This window comes from Cygnus olor, chromosome 4, assembly GCF_009769625.2.
Source record: "Cygnus olor isolate bCygOlo1 chromosome 4, bCygOlo1.pri.v2, whole genome shotgun sequence".
Lineage (NCBI taxonomy): Eukaryota > Metazoa > Chordata > Aves > Anseriformes > Anatidae > Cygnus > Cygnus olor.
The window spans coordinates 9,116,471-9,143,100 of NC_049172.1; the positions used below are offsets into that span (position 1 = coordinate 9,116,471).

The following is a 26,630-nucleotide window of genomic DNA, read 5'->3' on the forward strand; positions in this document are numbered from 1 at the left end:
GGAGAAGTGATCGATCCCCATCTCACTATATCCACCTTGAAGGTAAAGGTAGAGCAAGGCAATTGCAGAGCACCTTACACCTTGTATTTTTATATGCCACTAAATATATTAATACTATGCTTTAACTTCTGGTTTAGCCTTAAAGTGGTCAGGAAGTTGGACTGGATGGTCTTTGTAGGTCTCTTTCAACTGAACCATTCTATTCTATTTGCATTTCAGCTCCCAAACAGTACTTCACACTACACGTGCATTGTTTTTCTTCCCCATCCTTATGCCTCAGCACATGTGCTTTAATCAAGGTTTGCAAAATAGAAGCTTATCCACCCACTCAACTTGACAAATGCCAAGAGGTCTCCAGAGTTAAGCTTTCTTTTGGCTGCAAAATGATCTTCCAAACATGAGTGTGGAGTAAACATTACAGCTGGCTTCTCATGTTCATAAGCAAGTAAACAATTTTTTGATACCTCTTCAGCTGCAGACATGCATGCCAAACTGTAACAGATCACAGTGGCTAATAAGAACCACACCAGACACAATGAAAGCATCCAGGAAGGACTGCTCGTAGGGATGGTGTGCAACATAGCAGTGGTAGACCAATGAAAACATGCCTGTTCCCACTACCACAGAATTAAAACAGAAAGGACACCTTCCACCTCCTTTGCTATGGGCCAGTAGGGTTCAGGCTTTTTTCAAGTTGATTTGTCACTTCCCACCTGGAAGCCAATATCAAGAAGCACCCCACCCTTCTTCTGCTCATCTCAGACGTGCAATAGCACAGCCAAAGAAACCCCAGTGATAGGGGAGGGCAGAATTCAGAGCAAAGAGCTTAGAACAGAGGTCTCTGCAGATGAGTGTCTGTTAAACGGTCAGAGGTGAAAGTTGTTGAGCTTACAGGCTTCAAAGATATTTAGGGATCTACAGGAGGAAGCAGACCAGCTCACAGCAGCTAAGACCAAACAAGGAATAAATTTTTCATCCAGTGGCCTAAAAGTAATGGGGACAGAACACACTACGTGAAAGCATCATCTGACAAAACAGTTATAACCTTTTCTTCCTTCACACCTTTCTTTCCTCACTTTCTTTTTAGTCCACTTGTCAGGCTTAACAGAGATATCCTTTTTTTATGTTCAAATCCAAGTCCGCCTTAATCACTGCCTATGAACGCAACAGGGAGAACAGCAGCCCAAGTATTTTTTTTGCCCTGGCACGTAGGCACAGGATACATTTTTCAGGCCCTGGCTTCAGCCTTGCTCTCTGGTCCAGCTTCTTGTAATGACAGGTCAACTTATTCGCACCTCATTCTGCAACAGGCTGAGAGAACGATTTGTTCCCTTGTTGCACAAGAAAGAAAAGCCAGGCTGTCTCAGGACTGCATGGTAGCCCTGGATTCACCCTGCGGTTACTAATATCTGTTAGTTGCTGAAGACTGTATAGCACTGTAAAAGCAGCAAAGACACTAAAAACAATTAAACAAAGCACACCAATGAGCTCGTAACTGAACTTCACTTTAATAACACTTATTGCTCCAGAAGAGACAAATCCCACCAAGAATGGTACAAGAACTAGAGCTATCACACATGATCTAGAGAGAAGTAACCACTCTGCATGTGGCAGTGCCCACCGCACCAAGGAAACACCAGGTAAAACATAGCTAGAGGAATGGCAGATAAACAATCCCAAATAAGCAGGTTTTATATGAAGTACCTTGGGAGTGGAGGAATGGAGAGGCAACAGCTCCACAAATGCTGTTTTCAGTGTCCCTGTGGGAGGACTTGGCAGGACCTCCAGCCTGGTAAGCTGTGTGCCCACGAGCACCCACAAAGCCTCCCAGCATCATGACCAAATCCCTCCCCCCCAGTGAATTTAGGGCCCTCAATGAGTTCAAAACCAGCATTTGTCTTCATACACTGTACAAGGAAGCTGAGTAGTCTTACCCATTCCCCACTCCCACCCCACAGCAAAGATGTTTTCCTTTGTCCACTATTTGGTAGTCCACTGGTACAAAGTCTAGTCCCCAAAAGTCATTCAAAAAGCTGTTTTCCTTCAGTCTGTAGTAATAAAACTATACAACACTATAAACATTTTCCGCATTTGACTCCAAGATGTTTGGCGCTTTAGCTGGAAACACTGCTCCTTTTGTTTTTATGTTACAGCAGACCACTTTAGACCCACTTTCCATGAAGACAGCAAATACTTTTTTCTTCTATTTTGTGCTTGGTGAGCCCTTTCTAAAACTAGGCAAAAAACTTATGAGCAGCTATTGGGCAAGCATCATTGCCCCAGGCCTAAGCACATCACAAATCAGACTCATCAGAAAAGCAGAGCTATGCCCAGGGAATGATTTTCCCTCCTGTAACTCTTCCAGTCATGGGCTGGCCACATAAGGAAAACTAGCATTAACAGGAGATTGGGACATATGTCTCTCAAACAGTGAGGAAACAGAACCCACAGAAGGCAAAATTTCCTCTTCGCGTAAAGTTTAAAGCTGAGGAAAGCCATAAACTCTCTGATGAGCGTTGACAGTCTAAGGAGTCATCTTTGTACTTGAACATTTTCTCCTTTTCTGTCTAAATGGAGGACCCCATGTCTGAGACATGCAGGGCAGGTAAAGCATGAACATTTATAGCGTACAAAATTGAACAAAAGCACCATGCCCATGTAGTGGCTGATTTTTCTGCTAGCCCTGCCAACAGGAATGCTAATGTTTCAGTCAAGAGGAGGTAATATCTTTTATAGAACCAACAGATACACTTGGAAAAAACAGACAAGCTTTTGGGCACAGAACGCCTTTCTTGCACAGACCTGAAGAAGGGCTTGGTTGTCTGAAAGCCTGTTTGTTTGGGTTTCTTTTTTCAGCTATATTGATTCATCTAATAAAAGATATTACCACTCCCTACCAACCCTGCCCCACTTAACAGTCTTTGAACATCAGGACTACAACAGTAACACTATCACATTTTATTTGTACTGATGGCTTGCAGTATAGAATTCTGGTCAGTAGCATTTTGTCTCACAGTCTACTGGTTTTAAAGGCAACAACTGTTATAAATTACACTCGTTGCCATCATAGGTCAGCCTGAAGCTGAGGGTGATAAAAAAATAAAATAAAAACCACGAAAACAGCCCCAGGACTTCTTATTACCATTAAGACCAGCCATCAAAATACCCTCCAAATATGACCGATACAACAATATTAGAAAATATCATGAGCACAAATCCCCAAGTCTCTACTAAAGGAGCAGTAAAACAATCCCAGTATGAGATTTTTACTAGGACTAATGAGATAATGATATTTTCAGGTAAAGATACATCCACAAACTTTCTCCTACATTGCGGCAACACTGCCAGGCTTACAATAAGGACTGGTCCTGGCAAGCGGTACTCCAACGTGTGAACAGCACCCTAAAGGGTTTATAACAAGGAACATTCAAAGCCTTTCAAATACTGTGTGGGTCTCAGATAGGTCTTTGTGTCTTACATATTTTGATACTCTGATTATTTCTGGATCATAAAATCAGATTCTATGGGATTCTATGATTGAAGGGATGAAACAGCTGACTGACCCGCTTCACGCTCAGGGACTGTAGCAAGGACACACAATAAGAATCTGAAAACTCATGTTCAGCTAATTAAAATATACTTCTCTCTTCCCATAGTCTACCACAAACTTTATCACAACTGTAGTTGAAAAACACCTGTACTGTACATGAGAAAAATAAATGCTCACTGTCAACTTCAATTTACTATTACTTATGTATAGTGTATACTGAATTCAAGTATTGCCATCTTTCACTCAAATGTTCATACTTTCAGTAGCATAGCCATTTCAGGTTTAACCTTCTAAGGCACCTCTGAATAGGAAAAACACCGTTAAGTAATTTTTCAGTGGATTACCTTTTTTGGTTGTACTCTATTACCAAAATACATTCTGAGTTTTATTTCAGAGTTCCACATAGCAAAATGTGAAACGTCTTTGATGAAGGGCAGAAGTTATTTCCCAGATCTCTTTGTATTCAAATCACAAATACATGAACAATATTTTTATTTGATTTAATGGTGCAACTACAGTTTTGTTCTGTGTGGTTTTTTTTGTTTGTTTTACAGAATCTCCATAATTTTGCTTTGCTGTTAAGATCAGAACGCATGTGGTCATTATCATTATCATTAAATGACTTGATATTGTATATATTGTATATTATATCAATGAATGACTGTGAAATTGTTTTTTATGGCAGTGTATCATCTCTATAGGATGCCTGATAATTTACATGTTAAAAATAAAAAAAAAAATCTATAAAATATCTTTATTTTGTAGACAAAACTTTTATAAGCTGGCTAATATTTATGTCTAATAGATTTAAGATCTATTAAAGTATATATTTATGCAAATAACAGGTACTCTCTTGAACTTACTTTTGGGAGAAGGAATGGAAAAACCTTTGTACAGAAGTTTATTTACTGAAATGAACTAGTAAAATCATCCACAACATGTTGGCACATCACATACAAGCCAAACTGACTAAAATAAAATGTCAGGGAACAAAAATCTCTAAAATGATATGGAAGTTGAGGAAAGGGAAAGAAAAAAATAATTTCTGCATATAAAATGAAGTAAGATAAAATCAGTACAAGTAAGTCCCTATATCTTCCCCCATATTGGTGAACTTTAGAACAATGAACAATGACAAGATATTTCCCTCAGGGGTGAAGAGGTATGATAAGAATTACAATCAGAAAACACTTTCTATATAACATGGAGTTTCTTAATTTTGCTTTCTAATTATCTGTTAGGGGGAAAAAAAAAAAGTGAAAATTATACATGGATTGTCATTGGACATCAGATTTTATTTTATTTTTTTTATTACTTTTATTTTTATATTCCTTTCAGTGTAAAGAAGAAGATAATCATAAAAAAGAACCTTCAGAAATCTTTTATTGTTGGAAAGAAATTGTATTTGTGTTAATAATATCACCCTGCCAACATGGGCTGACCTTCAAAACTAGGTTGGGTTTGAAAGTGTCCTCCTACCCAGAGTGCTGTATGGCACAGAAACCCATAGACATGGGCACCAAACATTAGTCACTGGGTACTATGGAGTGCCAAATGTTTAAAATAATTACTTTTTTTTTTGTAGGCAGCTACATTATATACTGCACCTGCTGTATTCAGCTTTCTGTGACTACAAACCTGAGAGTAATTTTCACACATTCCACCACATTTGGGTTAATAATATTGTTATTATATATACTTTATGTGCTTCAAAATCTGCTTTAGGACACGTTTGTAGAACAGGTCAGGCAGTCTTTTGTAAAGTTCCTGCCAGATGAAAAAGAAGGCCTTGCACTGATAGTCCCCAGAAGGCATTAGTTGTATCTTTTATGAAATTATTTCTTTATATGCAGACACAAAATGGGCACGCATTTGATGAACACCACAGACAGGGACAACGTAGCCCTGTCCTTATCTAGGTTCTTATTGCAAGATTAGCATTGATTTTCTTTTATTACTTTTCAGCCAGCTCACAGTCACCTACCTGGTGCATAACCAATCCCTCTGAGTAAGAAAGACAAGAGGTGCTTAGTTGCTAGATTTCCCCCCCACACACACACACACACACACAGACAAAGCACTACAAAAGACATGGGACTACAGTAACAGCATTAATTGACCATGGACCTTTTTATGGCCATACTACACCATAGGGCTTGGCCAGTCTGTAAATCAGGTCATCTCCAGTCGGATTGGCCACTCTGAGCAGCCGTTACCAGCGTTGTCTCCTTACTAAAGGTAGAGTACCCAGGTGAGACACGAGTTGGCTGTTAACTCCTGGCTTACTGGATGCCAGGAGTGACCAACAAGCATCTTGCTATTCTGTGCAGCACTGCATGTTGCTATCTAGAACCGTGTAAACGATATTCTTCTTAGTTCTGTTACATCAATTGCTTACTGGAACATAGCGGACCTCGTATCCAGTTTGTACTCATAGAATCATAAAGGTTGGAAAAGACCTCCAAGATCATCTGGTCCAACCATCACCCTACCACCAATACCACCCAAAAAGCCATGTCCCTAAGCACCAAGTCCAACGTTTCCTAGAACACCCCGAGGGATGGGGACTCCACCACTTCCCTGGGCAACCCCATTCCAACACCTGACTGCTCTTTCTGAGAAGAAATGTCTCCTAATTTCCAAGCTAAACCTCCCCTGGCACAACTTGAGGCCATTCCCTCTAGTCCTATCACTAGTTATCTGTGAGAAGAGGCCGACCCCCAGCTCCCCACACCTTCCTTTCAGACAGTTGTAGAGAACAATAAGGCCCCTCCTCTTCTCCAGACACAACAACCCCTGTTCCCTCAGCTGCTCCTCACAGGACTTGTGTTCCAGGCCCTTCACCAGCTTTGTAGCCCTTCTCTGGACACGCTCCAGGGCCTCGATGTCCTTCTTGTAGTGAGGGGCCCAAAGCTGAACACAGTACTTGAGGTGCGGCCTCACCAAAGCAGAGTACAGGGGGATGATCACCTCCCTGGTACTGCTGGCTGCACTATTCCTGATACAAGCCAGGATGTGGTTGGCCTTCTTCGCCACCTGGGCACACTGCTGGCTCATGTTCAGGCAAGCATCAACCAACACCCCCAGATCCTTTTCCTCTGCACAGCTTTCCAGCCACTGTGCCCCAAGCCTGTAGCGCTGCATGGGGTTGTTGTGGCCAAAGTGCAGGCCCCAGCACTTAGCCATATTGAACCTCATCCCATTGGCCTCTGCCCATCGACCCATCCTGTCCAGGTCCCTCTGCAGGGCCTTCCGACCCTCCAGCAGATTGACACTTCACCCCAGGTTGGTGTCGTCTACGAACTTACTGAGGGTGCACTCAGTTTCCTCATCCAAATCACCACCTAAAAGATACTGAGACTCCAATCAAGGTATTCCAGACAAAATGCAATATAACAATATAATAACAATCTAGCTATTTACAGATGGAGCCAGATAGAAAGTTAGGCATAACAATGATAGACAAAAAATCCCAGTTTTATTTAATACTATAGTCTCTCTGTAAAGTGGCCTCTAAAGCATCACTGAACTCCTGGATACACAGAGAAACAATGAAGTAAGTCTCCTTGACCTGAACTGTAAGAATTGGAAGGAACTTTTAAACCTCTATGTGCAGTCTGCAAAATAATTATATTAGAAAAAAAAAGTACAATAAAATACTTCATGCAAATTGCCATCTGGGCCAGGAAGCTGAGTACAATACTGTTTTCATCATCTTTAATGATGCACAGTTTAGATCAGGGCAAGGGGGAGAAGGAAACGCGACCAACCTTTGACCAGTATGACAGCAGCATAAGTAATCCCTTATTGCATTATGAAACGATTCATACATGGGGACCTGTTACATTACTGGCCTGTTAACAGTATCACAGGTCCTTACTTTGACTTTTTTTTTTTTCCATTTTGTTTTACAGGCAAGCCTATTGCTGTCATTTGTAGAGAACAGAAAAGCTGTTACAGTTTTAATATAAAACACAGGAAAAAAATACACAGCAGCTGTTCATATTTGCTAGGAAGTCTGTTATAATAATGATGTCATGGAAAAATGCTGGAATCTATTAAAATGGATCAGACAGACAAGCCATTCAAAGCCTTCAAACAATATGCGTATACAAGTTGCACCCTTTACCTTACATTAAAATAACAGGCAAAGAGTGGAGTTCTTTAAAAATATCATTCAGAACAGGCAACTGAAGCCGTTTCATAGCTTTATTTCAATAAATTCAGTTTACTACTGGAACTACCCAATAAAGCAAAAATATAAAAGCTACAACCATCTCACTGTCAAATAAGCTCATTTTCACCTATAAAAGCATTTATATTTATTTTGAAATCAGAGGCTTAAGCTGCATAGGAACTAAGAGCTCTCCCATTGACAAATGAGACATTTGAGCTCCAGCTATCAACTTAATCTCATTAGGAAGGGTGATTTTTGGGGGGAGTGGGGATGGGTGGGTATTTTTCCTGAGTAGGGAATTAAAGCGTGCAGTTAAGAGGAGTCTCATCCAGGCACTCAACTTGACCTACAATTAGCGATCAGACGTTCTTCATTTACATGCTGGACCCTAGCAAGTTTGCACCTCTTGCTGCAGCTTGCTTGCATACCGCTCCACAAATTGCATAATGTTTGAGCAAGCCTTATGCTTTCACTTTCCTGGGGTATATCAAAAAGAGAAGGGTTTGTGGTGGAAATGAGATAGTTTTTGAAACACCCAGGTAACCGCCAAAATTATCCTCATGTTGTCCCCTTTCTGATAAGCTACACCTTCCTCCCTAAAGCTGTCATTAGAAATGGTTTTCTGATGGTGGCCTAAATACATCTGCCTAATATATGCAAAAGCACTTGGCACAACATGCAAGTATTTCTAATAATGTGAGATCATATTTTGACCCCACATTTTTTAAACATTCAAGCTGACTTTTGCATATTCTGGAGCTGGAAAAGTAAAGCAAGACTGATCATGTTTAATATTGTAAAGTCACAATAAAAAGGCACAGACCAAAACAAAGCAGACACAAATACCACAGGCAAAGTTTTAACTTGTACACCGGGAGGGCAGAAAGAAAAAGAGCTGTATTCTTCAAGACAAGAGAACACACCCTCAGCAGCCACGGTGAACAGTTTGAAGAGCAATGATGGCACCTTCCCTTGTGTTTTGCCAAACTACAAAGAAATCAATGATATATGATGTCAAATTTTGAATGCTCTGGGATACACTGATGAGGTCACAGGTATAGTGAATATATTATAGAAGTAAGCATTCTAAATTTGAGATGGAGTGAAAGTTATTTCAGCACTCTTAAATTTCTTCCTTTTCAAACTATCACATTTTGTACCTTATGCTGTTAATTATAAAATACCAGCTACAAACAAAACAATCGATGAAAATACTTTGAGACTCCAAAAACGAATGAAACTGCAAAATGGTTTAAAGTGATAACTCTAATCAAACATCTTTTCAGATGTCTTGATACAGCCCTAGTCAGTTATGCGTATCACATAGACACTATACTCTGTATTAATCTACATTCAACACTACAATAACTGTCTTTACAAGAAAGAACTACCAGCAAAACTCCAAACCAACATTTAAATTGCTATTAATACAAAAATTGATGATAGCTTCACAGATGCATTCACATAACGTACAAACAGATTTCTGAGTTCATACAAGTCTAGCTGCCAAATCAGAACCCTACTATTTTGTGCATGTTTCCAGCCCCACTAAAAGCAGTAAGTTGTGTGTGCAAGTAGCTCTGTGCATATAACTGAAGGTTCAAAAGATTTGGGCCAGAGGTAAGTACAGCAAAATGAGCCTGAATTCCTTATCTTAAGCACCCACAGTATTCATAAATTTTGACTTTATACTGTTATTGTATATAATAAAACAGTGTTAACATTTAAGATGAACATTCCGGACAAGCTTATAAACTATCCAGTGATTAATGCCCTTGTCTCATGTTTTCAATTTTCATTGCTACTGGAGGTCATATGTTATGATGTCAGCTTGAATCTGGATTTCCATTTTAAGCAAATCTAATTTAAAATTATGATACTAAGGCATATGGTAAAAACTGTTTATTTAAAAAAAAAATCCTTTAGTTCTATACAGAATCATGCTGTTACTATGGTAGATTTCGCATTCTAGTGCCACTTATTCAGCAAGCACACACAGTTTGGGCATATTAAACATGCCCTAAGTCAAACGTGCAGGAGTAAGATTTATCTACAGTTAGATGCAACATTACATTTGCCAACTTCGAGTGCAGGGGTTTGTAGGATTGGGCCAATGATAGGAAATTAATCAACTCCCCAGAGGATAATGCAAATTCAGTCTGCCAAAATGATCAAGGAGGAGGAAGAACAGGAGTCTTAAAAAGAGCTCTGAGCTGAAGAGAGTCTCAGGGAATATGCTCCTTTGGAGCCAGTGTGATGGAGATGTTTCATGGGGTCTGACACTCAAGAGGCACTCACCCATTTATTCTGCCCTTCTCAGCAGACTGGAAGACTCCTCACCAACTTACAAGAAAGTTTTCTGAGACAGGTGAGTTGAGCTACCTGACTGCCACCAAAGGGACTGCTCTGCTCTCCTCTCCCAGTACCATCCCTATAGCCCTGTCCTCACCCTCCATTTCCCTTGGACTACCACTACTTTTCTCATGACCCTGTTTGTGACACCAATTTACAAAGCTAAACCACATGACAGCTACCTCCTCCTCCTTCCCCCACCACCTCCCTGATGTACCCTAGCCAAAATAAATAGATTTCAGGTGTTTTTTTTCTCCCCAAGACAACTCTTTACAGACTCAATAAAAGCCAAATCAAAAATCAGAGTGGTTTCAAGCCCAGGCCACGATGCAACATTTTTCTGAGTATTGCCAAGGTTATTTCATATACTGATTGCTCACAGGGCTGGGGGAGGATATTCAGTTCTGCTGATGATTCATAAGGAATAAAAGAAAACAGGTATCTCAGCTGTATTGGCTCCATGTGAAATATTAGGAGAAAATCATACCAGTTGTTGAAGTTATTAGGTTTAACATTATTATTAATAGTATTTCTTCTCTCCACAAAACAAATATCTGTGGAATACCACGATTAAGTTTAAGTCCTTCTCAAAGCTAAACCGAGCTCAAATAGGTTTATCAGATGCACAATGCATGAAAGACCACACCCTTTGTTACTATATGTCAATAATAAATGATATGAAAAGGTAACAAGTGGTAGTGCAGATATACAATAAAATATTTATACATAGCCATTGAAGTACAACAGTTCCCTATATTCGCAAAGCAGTAGCAGACACCAGCTGTACTGGTGCTGGAGCTACATTGGAGCTACTTCAACCATCACATTGGGAGGGCATTCAAAATTTAAATAGTCACTGAAACCTCAGCTTGACTTCAGTTATAAATGGTCAAATGTTAAAATGTTATTGCCAAAAGAGTGGACAATATTCTATAGTGTTTTACAGGCAGAAACTTACAATACAGTGTATGCCAGTTCAAAATTCTTGTGTCATATGCAAGTATAATGCTGAAAGTAAGCAATATTACATACTTTTTCTAGGCAATTCTTTGTATCTACTCATAGTCCTTTCTGTGTACAACTTACTAGTGCATTTTGTTTCTAAAATGATTGAAATCACTTATCACACAATGTAAGATGTTCAACATAACCCCTTTTCCAAAGACATTTTAAGCATAGAGTAACTCAGCCTTCAGAAGGTCTTCAGTGTGAACAGTAAAGCAATTTATATCTATGCAGATATACAACCAAATGCGGTGTCTACAGCCATGCAATTAAATTGGTACTATTATTTTTGTAATCATTTTTTATCACATTTACAGTTTGTCTGCCTCAACAAGAATAGCGCAGAAGCAGGCCCAGCATTTACTATCATGCAATTACACACAGTAAATAGATTGCTAACCTTAAAAGTATTCAAAACAAACAGCATAAAAAAAAAAGTATTGCAAAAGGCACTATTTCTAAAATCAACTTTAAAAGTGCTTGAACATCTAAACAAGAAAATGGTTTTCCAGAGGCATGGCAAGTCAAAGATTTGGAAAAATAGAAAATTAATGGAATTGTAATGGTCTTAAATTTTTGTAGACCAGGTTTCAAAATAAATGAGGAAAAAATAGAAAAGTTTATATTTAATTTATTTGTATAGCTCAAACTTCAGAAGATAATAGATAATTGAATGTTCTAAATACCTCCACAAACTTACTGGCACTTCAATGGTAATGTCCATTTTTATAAGAAAAGGCTACAATTTTATTTTAAACTTAACAGGCATCCATTCTTTCGCCTTTCAAAACCTAGGCACAAGTAACAAAGCACCAGAGTCTTATAAATTCTCCAACACCAAATGCAAATTAAGTCATGAAATTGCTCTAGGAAATGTTCCAAGAATGCAAGCCCAAAGGAGTTTCAACACAATTTCTCAATTTCAGGCTCTTTATGACACTCAGGCAAGGTAACAGAATATTGTAGGGTCAGGAAGAGTTATCTGTGTATGGAAAGCTTTTCGTTATCCAATTTCAACAACTTTCTGTATTTTGTTTATAAGTTCTAAGATGAATAGATGTTTACAAACAGAATAAACTGTACGGATGGCAAAGGCTCCATACATCGAGCAGCTTAGAGCTTTCATTCAGTTGGAAAACTGGATTGACAGTTTATAACTTAAAGGCTAGCTTCATGTTTCTTAAATGGTTATCATATTAGTGGATTTCTCTCTTTTATTTAGAAATGTGTGAACTGCTTATTGGCGTTGTACCAGTCTGCCTTAGAAGTAAAATACACACAACCCCCACCCCATGATGGGAAAAGGTAAGAAAGGCTTACGTTTTATGTCAGCTGTGAGTATATGGCTTTACAGAGCCATCTCCAGCAAATTGGGGCTGCTCCCGTAATGAACAGAGTAATTATTTAATCTTTCAGCAATCCTCCTGAAAAGCCCCAAATCCTTTTTCTTACACTCATGGCAGGAGTTTTAACAGATTGTTTAAACAAAGAGCTGCTGATTTTTTGCTCTGCCGAGCTACTGCTTGTTTATCCCAGGGGAGAGATCAGTCAAACGACAACTTAACTTACTAGGCATGCTATTATTTAGAAATAACCTGAAGGGGACTAAGGACGTTTCCTGAACATGAAGTTTAGGTCTATCAAGGCCTCTCTGAAAATAAGAGAGGGACCATGACAAGCAACCTGCAAGAGTCATGCTGCTAAAAACTGGTGTCAGAGTGCTGCCTATTCCCTTGGGCCACTTTCTCAGCTGGCTCCTTTTTTTTTTTTTTTTTTTTTTTTTTTTTTTTTTTAAATCAAGACAACTCTTCACCATTCCTTGCTTGAAATACATGCTAGGTACCAAGCATTCCAAATAGTAAAATCATTCAAAAGCATATAGCTGTGTCTTTCTCAAGTAGCCTGTTTACTACAGCCTGCGTCACCATCGACATCTCAGGTGTTTTTTCTTCAGCTTTCCAAAGTGCAGTTGATAAACAGTAACTGTCCTGTGTTTAATACATGTTGGTGCTTTTTAACAACCATGGACTTCAAAGAAACAGAAAGAAATAATTCAGTTCTTACCTGAGAAACTCAATTTTCAAGAAATCTTCTTGCCTTGCAGTTCAAGTACAATGGTGTAATCTACAATAGAGCAGAAAGACATATCAACTACATTTAATATTGTGCTTTTAACTTGAACATTGTAATTCAATCACACTTGAGCAACCTGACAGCTAAAATTTTAGCTTCTATCATGCTGTGGCACATTTTTTATGGAGACTTATGCTAAGCAGTAATTCTTTGGCAACAATTGTACAATATCACATATACACACACTAACAAGAGGTACCTCTCTTCCTTTTCCAGTGTTTCTGCTCAGACTTGGAGATAAATGTAAGAGTTTTGATCTACTTCTACACATTACTCATAATGATCATGTTGTGGTTAGATTAAATAATTAAGATCCTGCTGACATTGTATTTCTTGTTACTAAACAACCCAATCAATTGAATTAGGCACTTTGGGAAGAGGTCCGTGATTGGGCCCAGATGCACTCAACTCCCATTAACTTCTAACAAGCGCTTCAGTAAAAACAAACAAAATGTTTGCTTAAAATACAGATCTGATTACATCCTAGAGAACACTCAGTGAAGCCTAATTGTTAATTAGCATCCTGAAATGCAGCTAAACAAAGCACTATTAGCACCAGTTTCTACCAACCAAAAAAAAAAAAAAAAAGCTTCCCGTCCGAAAACAGCAGTGATGTTGCAAAGGCATTCAAGTCAAGACAACACACATATTTGTATGCACTATGTCCCAGTGAGGGCAGAGGGTATAGATTTAGTCTTTCATGTCTGAAAATACAACTAGGTATCACAGCCAGTTACAGCTGCTGCTCTTTATCTGTATTTGGGGCCAGTCCTGAATAAAGTTTTTCAATAATTGTTCACTGAGGACTCGTTGCTGACTTGATTTTCTAGAGACTCCTTTACTCTCAGAGACCAAGAATTGATTTGTTATGAGACAGTAAACATCTGCAGACCTCAAATTTTACATATATATATTTTTTTTATGTATTTATTTTTTTTATCGAGTTAGCGACATAGTGACAGTGCATGCTGCCTCTATTCTAGGAGAATTTGCTGCCTTAACTATTACACCAAATTAACACCTGGCCTCCTCAAACAGCAGCACTCAGCTGAACACACAGCAACAGCTTTTTGCTGCTCAAATATCTCCAGGAACGAGTGGCCAGGCTTTGTTCCCTGTGACAGCTCTCCAAACTGGTTATACAAGCGTGAGCTTCAAATTGCACTTCATTGATCAAGAGAAGTGGAGCCGGTGTTCAGTTTCGGTTCTGCAACCTCCCCGCTGACCTGCGTGTTTGTTGGTCTAAACAAGGAGATTTCAGGAAATGAAGGATTTGCACTTTGTCCAAGTCTCATTTTCAGAGAGGGGATCTCTGTCCCAGAGGTACGTGTTGGCGTGGGGGGGCTGGGAGGAAAGCCAGGCACCCTGACCTGTTCTGTTTCTGCTCCCTATTCAATACAAACAAAAATAAATATAAATTTAAAAAAAAAAAAATAGAAATGGGAGGTGGCCTCCAGTTCAAATTCCTTTAGTGTAATTTTGCTACCTCTGGTGAAACTGGAAGATGTACGGGAGGTTACCAAGTAGTTTGCTGAGTAATATTTTAAACATATTTTCACACATCTAGGAGATTTAATACTTTCAGTCAGTCCAAACCCCAAATTTGATGATTTGAAATAAAAACACAGTTTATACAGAAATTTGAAGATTTCATATATGCAATGGAGTGTCACAGTATAAACGCAGGGGGAAAAAAACAGTTAACCTGAGAAAAACAAAACAGAGTATTTCTTCGGTACTCTCCTGCTCCAAGAATTTCAACTTGGAACTCAAAAAAGATTTTTGTTTCTGTAGGCCATGAAAACATTTCTAGAGAGACATTTACAAAAATAAATATCTTAACTCTCACACCTCAAAAACAAACAAACAAACAAAAAAAACATACAATATAAATAAATCACACAAGTTTTTGAGAAAAAAAAAATGTTTACTTTCCTAATGAAATTAAGAAACTATTTCATTATATTCATATATGGGAAACAGAAGCCTCGAGTTTGTTATTTGATTATGATTGCTTCTTGTATAGTTTTAATCTGGTGCCTAACTCAATTCTAAAATCTGCTGCAATGGCATTATCTTATCTCCTTTTTCAAGTCTGCGTAATTTTAAAGTCCTGTTGCATTGCAACCTTGCCTTACACCTCCCAGCAACATTTCTATTATTTATTCTGGCTACATTGATTTGTCTGATTCTTCATTCAGAAGGCACCTCCAATTTGGTAACAAAAATCTAGTACTTCATGACTTGAGGTTGAGGATAGCCTTTGCTCAAATGCAAAGGGTTAAGACCCTTTTTTCTTTTAGGGTGTTATTTTCTGCATGAAGCTCTTCACAAGCCAAATGTTCACAACACATGCAGAGACTCTAAACAAAACCTACTGGGTTGGTGGTCTTTCCTTTGTTTTTGCTTTCATGTAGCCTTAAATAAAAAGGACGTGTGAAATTCAATTTCATATTCCAGAAAGTTCAAAAAGCCAAGGGAGCCAAAAATTCATCATCAGATTAGTACGTTTACTGCCTATCCCAAACAGAGGAAAACTCTCTGTAACAAGAGGCACTGTCCCCAGAGATGCTGGCAGTTTTTTCACTGCTTGAAGACAACCAGAGATTCCCCGTAGTATATTTATTGCAGAGACCCAGTTGTATACCCCCATTAGCAGATGTACTGTTCAGAGAGAGTTCCTTTTCTGAAGCATCAGGCAGCCTTAACTTATGCCCTAACTTAGCTTTTTTTCATCCTTCAGAGTACAAGAAAAGGAGATGGTAGTAAACTGAGGACAGGTAGAAATCCAGCTAAGACATGGTTTCCTTTACAGTTCCTTCAAAACTAGAAACATGAAATATAAAGTTTCACCCTCTTATCTAGAATATGTAAATTTCTACAATTCCGATCTCGGGCTGACAATGTCATAGTGGCTGCCCATGGAGCTGCCGCTGTCCATCTGCGTTACACTAATACAAGATCGCGATCAGATCTGGGTTGTCTCACTTTTGAGTTTGTCACCCACATAAATTAAGAGATCACAAATAACAGTGCTTGTGTTAACTGAAGTCTGGCTTGCAGTCTAGCTTTAAATATTAACAAATATTTTAAAATATTTTAGTATATTTAGTCTTTTCCTTTCTATCCACTAATGTGAAACCTATCTAAATAAATGAAAGGGGAATTTATACTTGCTCTTTCCTTTTTTTAATAGAGGAACACCGATGCAGTATGATTTCCCATACGCCTATGGAAAATTGACCAAATATATCTCTAGAATAAAGTTTTAAAACACAGGGTTTTGTTTTGTTTTTTTAATCTTTATATCAGCTCATTGTAAATACCCATACCTAATACTACATTCAGCATAATTACAAGCATTATAGTAGTCACATTCATAAATGCTGCCTAACCACTACTCTGGTGGTTTGATACACTTCGGCTTTCACAAGACATCTGTGTACATCGTCCTGGATGACAAGGATTTCATAACCAAGCCACTAGAAAATGCATGAATGGTTTAACAGGCCAAGTCACTGTCTGCCAGCAGCCACTGCATGATTCCCTGATGCTTAGAAGCAAGTAACTGGTACGCCGGGTGCCGCTGGGAGGTGGCCACGCTCTCTTCTCTCAAGTCAAGCAAGCCTTAACAGGAAAAGTAATACAGTAACATCAGCAGCTCCCTGTGGAGCGCTGACCTCGAATACATTTTAACAAGATGTTTCAGACTAATTAACAGATGCCTTTAAAACAATGAAGATGCAGAAGCTGACCCTTGTTATTCTGAACGTACTGTATATACATGCTGTGTTATTGCTGAATTCCAAACCAAAATGTAGCCTAATAGTTTTAATACAAAAAATATGAGCAGCCTACATTCACAGCTCCAAGTAACTGCAAATGTTAGCTCATCTACGCATGCAAAACTGGAGTCCATTTCCCACATCCTCCACCATTGTTTTCAGTTTTCTGAGTCACAAGAAACACGAAAGAAATTAAAAATACGGTTCCGCATGTAATATTTTCCTTTAGTTTATAGCATCTGTATTTTCTATCACGTCCTTTTGTGACTTAGTTATGTTTTAGGTTTACAGTGAAGAGCACGTATACCACAAGACAATGGATTACGAATCAGTTGCAGCAATAGATACTTGACCAGTAGGATGTCCTCACTTTTCAGTGCTTACCTTCTCAATCTCTTAGATGAGGTTTAACTACAAGCAATCACTACCCCTTTCAAAGCTGTGTATTAGCCACCGAAATAAAAAAGGATCATGTAAGTGCTCTTTGTTTGATATTAGCTGAGACAATGAAAGCCACCAAAGACCAGCATGAACAGCAAGTTTCATTTCTGCTGTCTCTGACAGCTACGTTCAACAAAATACCTGGTGGGATCTGGTTTATATTCATAATGGCAGCTGCCAGGGTCTTGGAGCACATCACTCACGGGGGCAATAAACCAAATATGCAATAGCCCTGGTCCACAGCCAGGCTTCCCTGACTCAGGGACTTACTTTGCTTGCCCTAAGCACAGCCAAGCTGTTAACTACACAGGAGGGATAGGAGCTCTCAGGCTCTCCCACCTGTGAGAGTACAGACACACCTAAAGGGACTAGGATTTGACCTGGATCCAGCTGCACTTCCTATCTTTTGCTTGCACAGAGGAGCAAAACCAACAGGGAAGTCATGGACACCAGCTTCTTCCTCCCTGAGAAATAGAGAGGAAGAGTTTTGGACAGAAAGCTGGCTGAGAAAGCAGGCTTCATATTACAAGTGAGGAAACTTCTTCCTGTTGTTTGATCCTCCCACTTCAGGGAAAGAGCACATGCTAAATAAATACTGCATCAAAGACATTCTCGTTGCCATCATTACTTCCACCTGTCCACTGAAACACAACCCCAAGTAGCAGCTAATACCTCCCACCCCTGCTGGACACAGCATTTGATGATACGACATGAGCAGGATCTGTCACCTTTTGAGGACCATCTGCTCAAGAAACTGCTCTACTACTGAAGTAAGAGGTTTGGTCTCTGTCCTTTAAATAGGACATTTGGGCTATAAAGACCAATATGGGACAGTAAGCATGCTAAGAGCCTGTATAATGCAAAGTTTTCTTTTGATTTTTGAGAAGAGGATTAATTTCAAAGAAATAGTACTTACACCCAACAGTTTTAGGATTCCTCTCAGGACCCGTACCAAATCATCACCTCTCTGCCTCCCCAGAAAAACACTGCATACATATGTACCCTATAAATCATTGTGACTTTCAGCTGCTTGAATTTTCTATTCAGATACAAGTTTTTGGATTTTTTTTTTTGGGGGGGGGGGGCAGGGGGAGGGGAGCAGGGGGTTACCTCCTAACACAGATCTTTACTGGAAATGAAAGTCTACAACCATTGCTGCTCCTACTGAAAGAAGCGAGATCAATAAACGAACAGCCAAGCAAACTAAATATTATGAAGTGAAATTAATGACTCAAATATCATAATATAGTCGTATCGTAAAACTTTTATTAACTGTTCAACTGTGTGTTTTTTCCCCCAAAGAAACTAAACAGGAATACCCTGAAGTACATAATCGCATCATTTTTTGCTTCCATAAATCTGCTACGTGAAACCTGAACATATTTGGCTGTGAACATAAAATTTGAGTTCACATCAAGAATCATTACAAAAAATCTGAATTAATCTATAAAACTGTTTCAAATAAACAGATAAACCTGGTCGCTTGAAAATAAGCAGGATCACACTTACTTGAAAATGCCTGGGGCTTTGTATTCTGGTTAAACCAAGGGGAGCACACTCCTATTTCAGAGGCTTGGCAGGCAATGCCCCAAGGCACGCCGCAGGAAGACCGATGGAGCTACTTTGCCTGCAGAGATTCTGCAAGCAGGAATAACCGGCGCCTGAACTGCCAACACAACTGGGACTGGGAAAGCACGTCACCAGCACTGTCATGCAGCACAGGGAAGGCGACTAATTGGCAAAGGACAGGAGGGCCTTTCAAGGAGAGGGAAAATTCAGATGACTGAGCTATAAGATGTCAGGCTCCAGCAATATCCATAAACAGAAATGACATGAACACAGAGCTGTCAATTTTGTAATCAAACAACAAGGGACAGCCTTTTATATCTCCATCTCTGGGCTCTTGCCTGAACATAATGGTTTTGATAACTTTGGCTACAGACACCATGCTCTGAGACTCACTCAAGTATTTTCAGCTTTTGAATCACTCTGGGAAATTACGTCTTGAAGCTCACTCCAATATGCTACTCCTATCTGAAAGGCATGCACAAACCAAAAAGCAGAGACCGCTATCAACTGGTTTGCTACAGGCAAGCTATTTAAATCAAACTGCTGAGTCTTGACTGGCTTTTTCTCCATTAAGAAAGGATTCATGGGAGGCTCTTTCACATGTTTTTTGTTGTTTGTTTGTTTTTAACCTGCATATAATCTCTGGGGTGTTTTCTTCCTTTAAAAAGAAAGAAGCAGAATAGTTTATCATTATATTAAAAGCTTATCTAGTGTTTGTTTCTTCAGTGATCCAACCTTTAAGAGGGTTTTAGTAAGCAGCTGAATTTTAACTCTGTATTTATCAAGGAAAAACATGCTGTGCATTTATATACCTTTTAACTTTATTCCCCTCATATCTTGAAACTGAGTCTCCAAAACAAAAATGTGTGTTATTCAGACTTTCAATGTTAAATAGATTAGCCATGTTGTCCTTCAACGGCCTCATTCGCTTGCTGGTGCATCCTTTAATCGCCACTAAAATTAGTACACTATAAGAAACTTGTGTTACACGCTCTTTTCATTTGTGCACACTAACATATAAGTGACTATGTCGACAGCAGAAAACCTGGCCAAGCTGCGTTCTGTCCCAACATGTCGCTGAACAAGAAGTCTTTCTCCTTTGGAACAGGACACCCTTCAGCAGAGCTGGACCGTGCTAAAGCTGCTAGAGGACTCTGCACTTCAAGATGCTACCACTGCAGGGCAGGGATGCTGCTGGGGCCAGGAAGCAGCTTGTCCCATCCTGAAGACAGTGCCAGCAGAAGCAGGAGGTAGAGGCAAGGCTGCTGCTTGCTCCCACCAGCTGCAGCATTCATCTTGCTCTCTAGATAATGGCAAAAGTGCTGTGAGCATGTTATTCCAGACATAATTGTCCAGGAGCAGCAAGGAATTTTTGAGTCTCATCCAGGGGCGCTCATATACAAGTCTACGTATACACAGCATGTCAAATTTCCTTACAAAACATTCAAATTTGTGGTATCTTACCAACTCTGGGAAACAAAAAACGAGAATTAGTTTTATGCCAGAAATGCCAAAAGAAACAGAACCTACCTTGCTGATGAAGCTTTTGTTTTCATTTCAAGGACCTACATTAAAAACCTTTGTGCAGACGCTGCCTTTGACTAGCAAACACCTAAGCGACAAGAGTTTAGGACCCTTTGGGATGCTTCAAGCTTAACTCAGCAAGGCAGCTGTGTTTTGAGGCAGCAGACAAGCTCCTCAGCACAGGCGGAGGCGGGCGGCTCAGCGCGGGGCTGCCTGGCCCACCAGCAGTCCCGTAAAGCAGCGCCTGGGGGGCCCTGGCATTGTACTCAAAGCCCCTTTTAAGAGCCAATACGGTAAGCTGCGTAAGATATGATGTGTGGGGAGTCCCATAAAATCCTTTAATGGAAACAGCGGGCCTGCGTTTGAAGAAGTTTCAGCAGCCGTCACGTAACAGCAGTATAAGCAGCTCCAAAACCAACCACACGTTTCTGCATCGTTGCTTTCCATAAGAAAGCTTGCATCCTCAAGTCACAGTCTACACAATAAACATCAATATAATGATAACAGAATGCTTTTTTTCTCCTTTCTCATGCTAAACCATAGAAGGCCAGGCGAGTAGGTTTAGAACGGACAAGATCAGCCTTCTTCATTCTCTGCTTCTGTGATTGCTGCTGGCCCTTAAAGAATTACTCTTAAAGGACAATCAGAGCTCCTTCTAGGTGGAAGGTGGCCCACAGCTGTCTCAAAGTGGTCTGCACAAAACTCAAGGACCAGGACCAAGCACAACCAGTACTTTCCAAGTGTCTCTACCTACCTCTCCTTTCTTCCATTACATACAAATGTAATGCCCCCTCTCTTTCAGCAGAAGCCCTACAGACGTCTGCAACTGTCATCTGTAGTGCAGAATATTCATTTATTTCCAGACAGAAGGGAAGACAGGAGTCCACTCTGAAAAGTGCTGCAGAAGCATGTATTGGGATGAAACCAGCAGCCTTGCCCACACTTACCAAGCACAGCACCTCCAGCTCTTGCTTTGCTTCTATTTCTGGATCCCCAGCTTAGAGAAAAGGCTGTAGGACCACCAGGAACATCAAGATGCTTCTGCTTCAGGAAGCCTCCTTAAAAACAGAGCCTGTGCTTAAGACACTTTCCCTATCATGTCATCCAAAACCCCATTATTTAATTCACTGGCACAACAGAAGTGGCTGAGTGCGACTATCACGGTGTATTTGATGATCACCCAGAATTTATTTTTAGCCTGACTACCAAAGTTCATCCCCTAGCTACTCAGAGCCATGTCACCTGAACAGCCCAAAGAAAAAGCAGCAGCTCTGAGCAGGCCAAGAGAAGAGGAACACCAGAAAGAAGTCCCTATACACTGGACCCGGAAAGAAGCCGATCTCTCATATCTAAGTATGAATGGCAATGTAAATAATCAAAGGCATGGCCATAAAAACATGCAACAATCAGAAGTTAGAATTTGCGTCACCCACTATAACAGATTAGATTTTCATTCCTGAAAATGATATGAAAACTGGAGCATCAAAAACACTGCTTAAAGTGAAGTGTTTTTGATGTTCATGTTCAGTTATTGCACTTTCACTCCTGCTATGAAAGATTAAAAACACTAACGTGGTCATAAGGGAATCCTCTGTTTAAAGCCAGAAACAATCAGAATCCATGAAGGAAGGAAGAAAGGGATTAATACAATCACCTCTTCTTGATCCTTGTTTTGTGTGTGAGGGGACTAACACATTGCCCAGTTTTCCACTGGAACTACCATTTCACATTGGCAAAAAAAGAGTCTTTGGAAACCAGTGAATGACTTTTTCATGACTGAGTATCTGGTTTATATTTGAGTATACAGGAAATAGATACTCCTAATCAGCCCTTTTTTCCTACTGCCAGAAATATGAGTGTGCAGCTTTACAGCCAAAGCAAGCTGTCATCCACTCCTCTCATACTTCACTCCAAAGCCCTACATTAATGCAATATTGCAAATGAGAACTTAAATGCAGCAGAGCCATGAAAAGCAAAAGTTAGGATCCCTCTGATACGTGAGCGCATCCTCCAGTCTCCTTTTGTCTACCATTCTTGGGTTATTTTTGTAAACAATTTAATCTAATTAAAAACTCAAAGCAAACTCTATAGAAAACCACAAAAAATGTAGGAAAACAGTATTATCTGTCCCCAGTAAACCTCTATAAGAAAACATACCTTTTAAACTTCTGTTTGCATACACCATCACCTTCTTCCTGCTTACAAAATATAAAGTTATCACAAATTCCAGCTAGTGTAAATGTGTTCTTTTTCCAAAGCTGATTTTTTTTTCCAGACAGAAAAGACTCTTGGCCATTTGTGCATGACAGTGCAAGAATCCTGGAGAATGGCTCTTACACCTTACTTAATGCACAGTCACTGCACAGATGACTTATGTATGTGCCACTAATCCAAAAAATTCTATGTATCAAGTTTATAATGTGCAGAGCAACTGCACAATTCATCAACACGCGGTAAATTTGCAATATTCAGAGTTCTTCAGGTTCACTCCCCAGGCCCAAGCCATATGGGCAGCCCTACAGAAATGGGACTTAGATACCAGCTACCAAATGCAGATGCTTGCCATGCAACAGGAGCAAGTATTTTAATCAGAATCTGCAGGAGATAAAGGTTGCTGTACCTAACATCATAAGTGACAGTTGACTGATCCATTTCCGCTTCATCCGCCAGTCAGGGAGGAATCCCCCAAAGGAGGGAAACATTTATATGCACACAAGGAACACTTTCAATCTGACTTAAAGCAGGCAACATGAAAAAAACTTTCAAGACTTATATTTTGAGGGGATCAGAATCTAGAAAATTTAAGACCAGGTTGGAAAAAATATGACAAGCATTTTAAGCAAAATATGGCATAGTAGTTAAAGTATTGTGACAAGACAGAAAATGCTCAATTTCCAGTACAGGGCACCTGAACAAACGTTTATTACCCTGGCCCACGTGCAACCCTCGAGTGCCAGACTGTATATGCTAATGTACCTTACTTCAAAGGTTTCCTTAAGCTATATCAGAAGGCAAAATCTCTAACACAGAGAATTTTAGCACTGACGAAAATAGGGCTGACAAAGTGCCATGCTGGCAAAAGGAAAAGACACCGAGAAGTGTTTAAAGATGCGAAACCTTTATCTCTCTCCAAATTGACTGTTGCTGTTTTCAACAGTTGCAAAACCTGTATCTAGGTGAGCTTTGTTCCATTTCAGGATAAAACAAAACTTGTTAATAGTTTCCATTTCCCAAGACACTGATAGCCACTAAATTTCTAAATTACTTTGTGTTACTGGGTGCTTGCAAATCAGGAATTTGATCTTTTGCCACCTGGCAAGAGACAGATACAGCCAAAGCATTGCAAAGAAATCCTGTGGCAGCACAGTTTACTCTCAGAGGACTTGGGTCAGCTGCTGGGACTACTTAAAGGGTTGCTTGACAGAGGAGTTTAGAAGTAAATAAAATAAGAGAATCATTTTCACCAGGTGAGGACAAAACCCAATAAGATAAGGAGACACGCCCCTCTGAATAAACAGGCAGACCCCACTGAGGATTCCTATGAGAAAGAAGAGAGCGTTAAGTGAAGAAGCCACTGAATTTGGGATCTCTTTTGCAAGTGATCTACATTTCCCACACTATTGAGGAATAGCAAGTTTGGAAGCTATATAAAAGGGTCTGCTTCTCCACATACATTTACTTTTACCCAACCGTTAATCTCAAGGAGTTAAATCAGAAGTCTGATGCCTTCAGCGTTCAGTTTTAGGATGAAATGATTGGACTAGATAGAGGATGAGGAGTCAGACATGCATCCACAGAAACCAATGGCTGGCCTTCAGGTTCCAACTCTACCTAGGTGCTGCTTAAGTCCGAGTTTATCCTTTAAAAGCCTGTCCCAAAACAGCAAGCACAGACAATGTTTGTATTCTTCAGGACCCAGAGACTCTCAGCGTGTGATGATGCAGGGGGTGGTTGCTTTACAGCAGCTCACTGAGCAGCCACGAGCAGACTTCAGTCATATCTGTGTTAACAAGAGTGCAAAATTCCATTTATAAACACAGCATAAAAATTATGAGCCCAAAGATTGCCTTTACAAAATGTCCTGAGTTTGTTTTGGAAACAAAACCAGGATGTTTAAAAATCTTGTGTACAATAACTGTTGGTTGACACGGAACAACGACAAATAGGAGTAATCAGAGGGGCAAGTAGGCAATTTCATATCTTGTGGTTGAATGTGAACAGATTGATCTCAGATTGTTATAAATAAAATTTGGTCAGATTCAGCTCTGACTCAGAGCCTGCTTATTTTGCAAGTGTTGCTAAAGCTATGCATGAGTGCAAGAGGAGAAAGAATGACGATTGCATGCCAGGAGACAGACCTGTTAGGAGCAGTTCTATCTTGTATTAGACAAGCCAATACTCTTGAAAAATAAGAAATGATCTTTCAAGCACACTTGCGAGAATAGGTATCTAAAGGGCAACTGGCACACTCTAAGTTATGTCCACTGATAACTGGAAAAGATGAGCCGAAAAATGCATTACCTCTGCCTATAAGCAATCCTTCTTTGTATCTTTAGACTATTCTGGCTAGAACAGTGTCGCTGAAATTCCTACTACCATGTAAGCCTAAGCTTTTCTCCTTTCTGCCCTAAAACCTTGCAAACTAAACTCATCTTGCACATCCAACTTCAACTTTCAAACCTGTTTTATGACTTGTTTAGAGTCAGCATACTATTTCTTAAGGACCACTGGACTTGGTCTGTAACGTTAAAAACAGATTATATTCTGGAAAATTACTTGGTTTTGGTTATTAACATTCATGGCTGGTGTTCACTGCCTGGAGAAATGCCAGCTTAGAAGAAGAAAGTAGCCATATATTCATCTAGAAAAACCACTTGTTAACATTTACTTCTGTGTTCCCTCAAGTTTATTTTCTGGTACTGAAACCCACTGGGATGATTCTCATGATAGTAACATGGAAAGCTATAATCTGCTTGGGAAAAGAGAGGGCAAAGAGGCAAGTAGGTTAGGGGGCTTTGGATGTGATGGAGGTTGTTTCATGTTGCAGGTAGAACTTCCTGCTTCCCAGCTGGATTGCTAAGCAGCAGAAGACCAAGAGCATGCACAGGTCAGAAAGTGGGGACAACAGTAAGGCGAGACACCATTTGTTCATTTCACAGTCAATAAAGTAGCATACAGCATAAATCCCAAAAGGCTTGGATAAAGAGATCTCTGCTCTATTGGTAGGTTGTAATAAGGCAAATCATACCAAAGACATACCCAGCCCCCAAAAAAGGAAGATGATAATTGCGTCAGCCTTAAAGAAAGACAACCCAAGTAACTTAGAGACCATTTATAATCTGAGATCAATACAGACAAAAAGAAAATATTTTCAGGGGATTCAATTGATACAAAACTAAAAAACAGTTATTAAATTAATGCCAGACAGCATGGATTTATGGAAAATAGATCTAGTGAAACTAAGCAGGTTTCATTTTCTGAGTATAACGCATTTATTTGATTAAATAAGGACTTATAAAAAAATTACATCAATATTTGTGAGGCATTTAGCTTTGTACTAACCAAAATTCTGATTATAAATTCATGCTGAAAATAATCATTAAGGACATGTTCAAAGGACTGGCTGATCTCAGAGTCATCACCAATGTAGAAGCAGGGTCTATTAGTGACACCTGTATCAAGGCTCTGCAAGAACATGTTAATGTGTTCTCAGTAGTATCCAACACCAAGCTGAAGCATTTCGATACACAACAGCGCTGACATCAAAATTGGTTTAAAATTGTGACTTAACTTTAAAAGATATTTTAAAATTGGAGAGAATACAAAAAAGATTCCTACTAGGCAAATAAAAGTTCAACTTGTTGAACTTGAAGAGAAGCTCTGAGAACAGGCTATGCTGCAGCTTCCATGTACCTCCACTGGAAGAGGACACCAACATTGCTTCAGCAGAGAGAGGCATAGAAAAACTACTATAGATAGAAGTTCAAGAAAGGATGATTAATTAATGGTCTGAATTACTAAAGGCAGTAACATTGGATAATTCAACTCTTGGTACCAACAGAGTAGGAATCAGATGTCTTTCCAGAACATATAC

General features: G+C 39.6%; 1 protein-coding gene across 4 annotated transcripts in view; it reads right to left on the reverse strand.

Annotated features, from left to right (window-relative positions):
• The window catches only part of BMPR1B (bone morphogenetic protein receptor type 1B), a 257,437-nt gene that overhangs the window by 147,088 nt on the left and 83,719 nt on the right, over nt 1–26,630 (reverse strand). For 3 of the 4 annotated variants that reach the window (XM_040555617.1, XM_040555612.1, XM_040555614.1), the window contains one exon: nt 13,149–13,208. The gene's annotated coding sequence lies outside the window, so the exon portion shown is untranslated. Of the gene's footprint in view, nt 1–13,148; nt 13,209–13,416; nt 13,588–26,630 lie in introns of those variants that run through there. The other variant, XM_040555616.1, reaches the window with a different exon arrangement.